This window comes from Bactrocera latifrons, unplaced genomic scaffold (assembly GCF_001853355.1).
Source record: "Bactrocera latifrons isolate USDA-ARS-PBARC rearing strain unplaced genomic scaffold, ASM185335v1 scaffold_464, whole genome shotgun sequence".
In the NCBI taxonomy this organism is placed as follows: domain Eukaryota; kingdom Metazoa; phylum Arthropoda; class Insecta; order Diptera; family Tephritidae; genus Bactrocera; species Bactrocera latifrons.
In genome coordinates this window covers 3,305-13,258 of record NW_017537117.1, presented here as the reverse complement: position 1 = coordinate 13,258, position 9,954 = coordinate 3,305, and the positions used below count along the sequence as shown (strand labels likewise).

Below are 9,954 nucleotides of genomic sequence, written 5' to 3'. Positions count from 1 at the left end.
CCCGCCGGGGGAAGCAGAGGAAGAGGAAGACCTCCACTCCGTTGGAAGGACCAAGGGAGAAGGACCTGGCTTCACTTGGAATATCTAATTGGCGCCAAGTAGCGAAAAGAAGAAACGACTGGCGCGCTGTTGTTAACTCGGCTATAATCGCGTAAGCGGTGTCTACGCCAATCAAGAAGAAGAAGATTTCATTTATATATCTCACACATTGACCAACATTTAAAGTAAAAAGTCAACTATAGGTACTGGGTTTCACATATTCGAAGCATAGGGGCTTGAACAATGTTTAGGAGGCATGCCACAAATGCACTATTCGTTCAGATTTTTATTGTGATATATGAATTCATTCTAGATTTATATACTGGAAAGTGAAAGTTTCAAAACAAACTTAAACTTGTGGTATATGGGAAGTAGACGTGGCGAATTTAGCTCACTTTCACACTGTAACAGAGGAAAGTCACGTTCCAAACTTGGTTAAAAACGCCCATTGGTCAATTTTGACATTGGCTCTATTAAAGTATTCTTATACCCTCTCGGGGGGTAAAATTTAATGTCTCCGGCGTATTTAGTAATTCATTTATCGTGCTTTTAGTAATTTTTAACGGTACCAATATATGGGAGTGAGCGGAGTTGTTATCACAGAGTTCATCCTTTTTTTTATAACTTTAGTGGTTTAGGATTATGTACATTGCGCACAGATGGCTCTTGCTACTGCGATCCCTTGCGCCAAATTATTTCAAATTAGTCCTTAGTTATGGGGTTGGCTAATGACGTTTGGCGTAATTTTTTCTTTTTTATCTATTATGATTTATTTACAAAGGCTTTACAAATATAATAAAACGCAACCAAATTCAATGACATATTTATTTTTTTATTCTTTAATTTAATTTTATCAGTATGCAAACTGACATGCATTATTCGAAAAACCCAAATATATAAACAAATTTGGTATCTTAAAAACTTATATTATTGATCATAGACTTTCGTTACAACATTTTGTCTCTCCGAAGTATTTTTAATAAAATAATTTTTCCGCTAGAGGGCTACCAAGTAAACATATATGGTTTTTTTTCGCTCGTGATATTTTATTATTAACTAAAATAATTTTTGTAAATTAATTAATTGACTGACTGACTAAGAGGTTAGTGTAAAAAATTCTGATGACTCGGAGTATGAAAGTGAGAATGACAATGTTGATAGACTTGGAAAAGTCCTAAATAAACAATTTGAAGAATTTGCCAAAAAAATGTATGATAATCTTGAAAACTTTAAATCATCTATTAGTGAAAGTATCACCGGGTAAAAAAAAGAAGTTAAAGCGCTCGCCAAGCAACATGCCATCACCGATAAAAAATGCACGAGTCTGAGTGACCGTATTACAACTATTGAAAAGAATTTATGCTCCTACAAAATCTCATCATCATCACCATCTTCTCCTGAGGACATCATAAGAAGTGAGAGTCAAAACGTCATCGCTCTTGGAATTTCAGAGTCAACCAAAACTACTGGCATTGACCGACTTGAAGATGATAAAGTATCACTCTCAGCTGTATTATCGGATGAATTATCTGCCAAGTTAACTGGATTCAAAATCCGAAGACGTCCGACACCTAGCCGTACACGTCCTCTGCTTATAGAGACCCAGTCAGTTGAAATCTTTAAACTAAACCAGAGTGAGAGCTCTCAGGTTAGATTCAAACCAGACCTTACCCCTGCACAACAGATTCACCTTAATGATTTACGCTCTGAATTAAACACTTTCAAGAATGGTGACACAAGTAAAACCATTAAGTATATCCATGGCATACCGCATATAGTTAACAAAAATTCTCGCCCGCTCAGTGAAAAGGAAGAAACCCGAAGCTCTTCAAGTGTACTATCAAAACACGCTAAGAACAAAACTAAATAAATTTTTCACAGTGTCTGCCGTCAGTAATATCGACCTCATTTGTATTACTGAATCATGGTTCCACCCATCGATTCGCGATGGCGAAATAATCGACAGCACTTACACAATTTTTAGGCATGATAGGGTTCCAGTTTTGTCCGGTCTAGAACGAGGTGGTGGAGTATTCATCGCAGTCAAACGCCACTTTCAAGCTGAACTAATTCAAATTGATCAACATAACCTTGAGCTCGTCTTCGTCAACGTAAAAGGCACTTCGCATGATATCATTGTTGACTGTGTCTAATGCCACCTCTATCAAACTTTGATTCCTATACTAATCTACTCACTCTACTCTCTTTTATAAACGATAAATTTAAAAATGCTAAATTATTACTTGTAGGCGACTCCAATTTGCCAAGTGGTGTCCCCGAGCGGACTATGAAAGGATTCTCCAAGATGGTTTAGCGTTACTTGATTGCATTTACAGTAATATTGAAATTAGTGTTGATAAAACTCTACCATTTGTTGAGGAGGACAAATATCAATTTAATTTTCGACCTAATCTTACATCACCGAGTTCAACTACATACTCCTTCAAGAAAGCCGATTATCATAATTGCTTGGTTTTATAACAAGCTAGAGGAAGGCATTTATATGTGCCTGTACATAAGAATTATGTCAGAAATTACCCTAATTGGTTCTCTTTTGAGCTTATCAACAAAATTAAGCTAAAAAATGAGGCTCACTCACAATAAAAGAACTCTAATAATCAATGAGATTATGCTCGCTTCAGCATGTTAAGGCGTGATTGCAAAACTTTAAGTATTGAGAGCTACAGAAAATATGTTGACAAAATAGAGAACATGGTTCAGTGTGACACAAGTACGTTCTGGAAGTTCATAAAGGATAAGAAGTGCAATAGTGTGAACATTCCATCCGAGATGTCATGGCTCGATCAATCTGCTACCACTGGTAATCAATCAGTAACCTGTTTGTCTCATACTTCAAAACAACCTTCACTGATGATAACAATAATGATCGAATTAACGAAAATACAGTGATTAATGGCCTAAAAACCAACTTCGATAATTTGGAAATCAAACGTGAAGATGTTCTCGAACAATTACTCAAGCTGAACCCTAACAAAGGTGCTGGACCTGATGGTATACAAAATGTTTTTCTTAGAAACTGCGCTACTGTGCTCTATGATCCTTTCACTCACATATTCAATAGATCTTTGCAGCTTGGCACCTTCCCTATCGCATGGAAGCTGTCGTATGTCAGTCCAATCCTCAGGGCCAGGGAACTGATGTTTCCAACTACAGGCCTATATCAATTCAATCAGCGTTGGCAAAACTATTTGAAAAGCTGGTCCTCACTCAACTTACTGCTGCCTTTAAGGATATCATCACGACAAGACTGCATGGATTTACAGGTGGCAGATTAACCACGTCCAATCTTTTCTCTTACAATAATTTCCTACTCAACACTTTGAATGATTTTCTCAAGGTTCACTTCATATATACTGACTTTAGCAAAACCTTTGATCGTGTAAATCACAGAATTCTTCAAGTCTACGGAGTCGACGGCAATGCCTTGGATTGGTTATATTCCTACCTGGTAAACAGATCCCTGCAAGTTAGAGTTGATGGATATTTGTCTGAGGAATATAAGGTTACATCTGGAGTGCCATAGGGATCCCACCTAGGACCTCTGCTTTTCAACATCTTTGATATTTGCAAAAATCTCCAGATGACCTTAAGATCTACAGAACCGTCAAAAATGAGTTAGATGTCCAGCTGCTTCAAGATGACATTGACAATCTCTCGGCCTGGTGTACTAATAACAAACTTGGCCTGAACGCAAATAAATGCGCGGTAGTCTCTTACTCGCGCTCTCACAGCAATATTGCCACCTGTTATAAACTAAACGGCCACAATCTGCAAGAAGTTCCCGACATCAAAGACCTGGGCATCATCATAGACAACAAACTCACCTACTCGAAGCATATAGACAAGATCACACTCCAAGCCTTCAAGGTTCTTGGATTAATCACGAGAACAGGGAAAGATTTTCACAATCCCTACACCTTGATATGTCTACATCGCCAACTGGTTCTACCCATACTTGAGTACGGCACTTGATAAATAGCCATTTACTTGTGAGATTATGCCATCGGTTGCATTGCCTGTCTGCAATGTCATCAGCATATGAGATTATAGAAATTCTCCTCTCTACGAAACAGGACGGATAATTGTTATCTAATCTTTAACTTTTTGGCGGTGTTTTTGAACCCTCCTTCCTTCACATGTTTAAAAAAGGTTTCATCTTCATTATACCCGACTACAAAGTTCACCCATGTTGGAACGCGGCTGCTTAAAGTATGGTTAAGGTTGGGACTTTGTGATGAAATTTTTAAAGTTTGGAGCCTTTCTTGGACAATTTTCTTTTTGTTGGAAAATCAATCCCTCCAGCATTCGTCCACGAAGTCAAGCAACTGTGAAATTAGAATGTCATCACCTGAAATGCAAAATAACGTAACAACATATTCGACAATTTACAGTGGCATGAATGAAACACGAAACAAAATGGAGCACGAGTCAAACAAAAAAAAATTTAATATTGGTTAAAACTGGTTTATATCTGAGCGAAGAACCTGAAAATGTTGAACAGATGTAATATTATGTATGTAATTTGAAGTAGTTAAGCGTAATCAGGTGTTGTTTATTATTTCATTTATTTTAGAACCCATATGCCACCATGTGTAGCAATCCGAAATCATCAAACTGTCGTTGACGTGTGTGACAGTTACCTGTCCACGTTGAAGTTTCTCTTGCAGAATATGCCAAAAATACGCCTTACCATCTGATTGGTATCTGTTAATTTTCTTCTCATCTGTCATATGACCCTTTTCCAGTCCTCAATTGTCCCATCTTTACTTTCTAGGCTAGCTTTAACATAAAGCAGGTCTCTTTTGCTTAATCGCAGCAATCATACCAATTTTATTAAAAATAGTGTCGAACCGTTCATGTACTCGTTTGATGTTCTAAATTAGCAAGATTCTCGGGATCACAAAAAACACTTAACAGTTTTTAGTAATTACCACGGCAGAGAAAACATTGCCAAAACCATGTTAATTCCATATCCGCTCAGAATTTATTTGAAACAAAACACATCTATTCCGGTGAACTTAGCGATACTTTCATGGCATACTTATGCAGTGGTGCAAAACTGTCAAAATGAATAGTAATTGGAATATAGTTTTGTTTAGGAATAAAAGAAAGGTTGTTTTCTACTTTTAAATCAATAAAGTATTATCTTGACCAAAACCAACGACGAGTTGATGGTTCTGAGGAGTGTTTGGAGCTCTTTAATTGTATAAAACAAAGTCTCGAGAAAACGAAGAATAAAGTGCTGCTAAAATTCTCGCTAAAAACAAATTTAACACCAATGAAGAGGTAGGCGCTGAAACTGAGGTTTATTTTGAGGCTTAAAGCAAATGTAAAAATTCTGTTAAAAAATGGTATTGAAACATTTTTTTACCCCTATAATCGTTATATCGTCTTCGAAGACTACTGCAGTTGAATTGACGTCAAACTTGAATCCATAACAGATATTACGAATTCCTTTGTAATTTTAGATTACTATTTAAATTAGAATATTAATACAACTGACAATCAATACAAAGCACTCAACAGATTAGATTATATCTCTTTTCAATGAAACAAACAAGCAAAAAAACATGGGAAAAATTAAAAGATTCCCTTTTTAAGCTTCTTCTTCTTGATTGACGTAGTCACCGAGCCGAGTTAANCTATTCGAACTTCCTCCTGGTCGGGCAATGGAACGTCTGCTCCATCGTCATCGATTGGAGAATCGGGTTCGGATTTTCCTGGGGTTGTGCGTTCGCTCCCATTCAGCAAGCTGGAGAAGTGTCCCCTCCATAATTCAAGTATGCTCTGAGAATCGGTGACTAGATCACCTTTGGGGGTGCTACAAGAGTATGCTCTGGTCTTGAAACCTTCTGTAAGCCGCAGCAATTTTTCGTAGAATTTTCGAGCATTCCCCTGTCGGCCAGCTTATCAAGCCTCTTTCTTTTTCTGTCTGCAAATACGTCTCGCTTCCGACAGAAAAAATTCTACGAAAAGATGCGGCGACTAACCATGAAGAATTCGAATAGCAATTACCCGTCTGAAGAACAGCAAAGCGGTGGAGACCAATAGATTACCTCAAAGACGCCGGCGAAGAACTGATAAGGAGCATGCATCCGATTCTTTGAAGAATATATACCCACAATCTGCACCAAATACCGTGGGATAAGCCTCTTCAACAACGCATATAAGGTTCTATCGAGCGTATTGTGCGAAAAATGAAATCTCACCCTCAACAAATTGATTGGACCTTATCAGACCTGACTTTTCAACAACTGACCAAATATTCTATAGAATAATGATATTGATATCATCGGTCTCAAGACCCACGGCGTTAGTTCTGCTTTCTCCAGGATGGATAAGGATGCGCTGTTGTTAATTCGGCTAAAATCGCGTAAGTGGTTCTACGCCAGTAAATAAGAAGGGTTTGCGTGCATACGAAGCCAAGATTATCTATTGAATGCGAACGGAAAATGAATCTGTATGTCGTGTATGGCGGAAAGATTTCATACCGATCGAAAACACAAGAGTTTCGTGTGACTGCTTTGATCGTATGGCATCAAACAAGTTTGATGGCTCGCCAAGACTTTTTGTATTAATTAATAGAATATGACACCACATCAGACTTGTTCCGGATGGGATTGTTTTGGATGGGAGATCCTTCACCTCAAATTATTACGTGAAAAGTTTTTGCCTGTGAGGATGGAAAAGGGACTTTGAATATAAACACCTCAATTCAAAGTTAAAAAAGTTCCCGTATTATCTATTTGGCAGAGTAATTAGGCAGGTAATTAACATTAATTAAATATTTAACTTTCTATACAGTTCGATTTATTGACCCTCTCACAAAATGGTTGCATGTTAACAAATAATTATTGTGTTAGCAAACGTAAGAAAATAAATATATAAGAATAATTATGTCCCTTATGTAGAAACCCTATTCGTGAAGGGTAAGGGTAAGGAAAATTATTTCTTTTTTTGGTTAAAACCTGTGTCTTTGGGGTGGGGTTAATTTGTTTACCGAAACAGACTCGGATTCAACCAAGGACTGTCAACACGTCAAAATTCTGCCAATACAACAAAGCCATCAACCAATAATACAGAAAGGATTCCCACGACAGTTGGTTGTACGGACCGGAATGGACCCGTATTTTATTCGAGTCCAACGTCGTTCAGGTGTAACACATGCAATTGATTTAGACCTGCACAGGCCTTAAGGCACACTGGGAGTGGACCACAAGTTTTGTGGCCCATGTTGCCAATGCACTACTGTGACCTTAGCCTCTACGGCTGTGCAACCTGCACCCAGTTCGCGCACTGCCACCCACCCCGAGTGGCCAAAAGAGGAGCCCCACGGTCCACAGGAGCTCAAAGAGGCAACATAACTCCTATTCTAACTTGTCATGTAACTCAACATAAGCGGACGAAGTGGATAGAGCATCTGAAGTTCTGTAACCTCTTCATCGGGTTTGAAGCTTTGGTCTACTGACAAGGCTTTGTTTAACCCGAAGAGACATGATGACCGAATTGAAATGCAATTCAATGGTCATGCCTCTTCGGGCCCGAAGAAATGCGTCCTACTTTAGCCGGCAATTTACACTGGACCCTTTGGTAAACAAATTCAGGCAATGTGTTAACCGACGCCTGCGCAAAATGGCAAAAGACTGCGCACCACTTACTTTCACTGATAAGGAAATTCAGTATGTCATCAACAAAGTGAAATCGTCTAAATCCATTGGCCATGATGAAATCAACATGCTAACGCTCTAGCATCTAGGCTCAACGGGAGTAAGCTACCTCCCCAAGGTCCTCAACCTGTCGCTGACCACTTTTCAAATACCTGATGTGTGGAAAGTCTGAAAAGTGATCGCACTACTGAAGCCTGGAAAACTCGCCAACAAAAGGGAGTTCTATCGTCTGATAACTGTCCTCTCCCCAGTAGTGAAGAAACTTGGGGCCTTTCTACTCCCGACCTTCATTCACCACCGTGTGCTTATCGTACAATAACACCCACATGCACATTTCCTTTTTAAGGCTGGTATACCCTTCCGCGATTTCAGGGTATGGTTGGATAGCGCTGATACTCCAGATTAAGTATATATATAGTTTTCCAGATATTTGCATTTAAAGTTGAAAATTTTGGAAACTTCATTTTGCAATTTCTTGATCTATAGTAACTTTTTCTTCCATATTATGCACTTTTTATACAATTACTCCCTACAATATTTCTACATATTTATTATTTAGATATTTGCTTAAAATAAGCATTTTATTTTGACACAAATTTCATGCTCAATAACATGTTCCGTGTTGTCAAATAATAAGTGTTACCATATCCCAAACGATTTAAAACAATAAAGATAATGAGAATTCTGAAAGATTTTACATTACTCATCACACGATAATGAATTTAGTTATGACATCAATATCTTTCTTTTTTCTTATTTTTATTCCATTACAAAATATGGTAACACTAATTACAACCACTTTCTTATTTTATGAATAAATGGATTTTAACTATTTTTGCTCTATTTAATATAAAAAAAATGATTAGAAACGAATTAGGGTAGTGTTGGTGGATATAAAAGTATAAAATATAAATGTAAAAAGCATTATAAGTCGGAGAACCACGCATTTTAAATAGTTGATTTTTTGAACTTTAAATGCAAATATCTCAAAAACCATAAGTCAGCGGCAACTATGTGTATATATATTCTTGATATGGAATCAATCTCCTCTATCCATACATACCCATTTTAACCCCGAAATAGGGGATTGTTTTCTAAATCGCAGCCAAAGTTATTATAAAACGAGAAATTGCAAAATTAAATTTGCGAAATTTTCAACTTTGAATGTAAATATCTCGAAAACTTTAAGTTGGTGGCGGCTATAATTTCATATATTCTTAATCTGGATCATCAGCCCTATACAACTATACAGCTTTTAACGGCAATATTACGCTGATGCGGATGGATAGAGGAGGTCCTCAGGATTAAAAAATGTCCACACATATACCCTCCTCAGACTCATCGTTTTCGAGATATTTCTGTGTAAAGTTCAAAAATTTGTAAAAAACAATGCTCGTTATTTTACTATGTTCAACAGATTTTCACACATTATTCAATTAATATACTTTCAAATGTATCAAAAATTTACACTAATTGTTTTTAAGAAAATAAATATATTTTAAAAACTATTTTGCACTTTCAAACTTTCAAGAGATTTGCGCGATTACATTTATGACAAATAGCAGTGTTGCCATACTTTGTGTCCTGATAATATAAACAAAAATTTTTCTATTTCATATTTAGAGATATAAATGATTCAAAATTAACTATTGTTTCATATATTTATGTCTATTATATAACATATATTATTTGAAAAATATAAAAAAAATATTAAATTGAAACAAAAATAGATCACATTTTCACAACTTTGTCTATCACGATTGATATTTGTCATTCAGGTGACATTTCAAACGAACGGATACGTTTATATTCTCGTTCACGTATGTATGTCATAATTCGAAATACAGCTATTACGTGACGAGTGATATGATCAAGGATGTAACTATTCGACCCTAGATCGATCATATTGTGATGGATGGACGACACTTATACAGTGTCCTTGACGTGGTTACGCTCCGAAGACCTAACAACGACAGCAGGTACGACGTCGAGAAGTTACAATTACAACAGACAGGTTTTCTACTCGGCTTCTCTCTTCTCTGCGAGTAAAGGAACTGTATAACAGCATTTTAATGTTTTAATAAATGTCGAAAGAACAACTGGAGAAAATTAGAGCGGGAGAGAAAGCAGACATCCCACCTCGTAATGTTGCGATGGACCACAATACGAGCCGGGTGGGATAGATACTGAAAGTTGAAGAGGGAAGGAATACAAATATTTATGCACT

General features: G+C 37.0%; 1 protein-coding gene across 3 annotated transcripts in view; it reads right to left on the bottom strand.

The window, feature by feature from the left end:
* The window catches only part of LOC108973170 (transmembrane protein 132C), an 85,195-nt gene that overhangs the window by 72,200 nt on the left and 3,041 nt on the right, over positions 1-9,954 (bottom strand). The window lies entirely within an intron of this gene.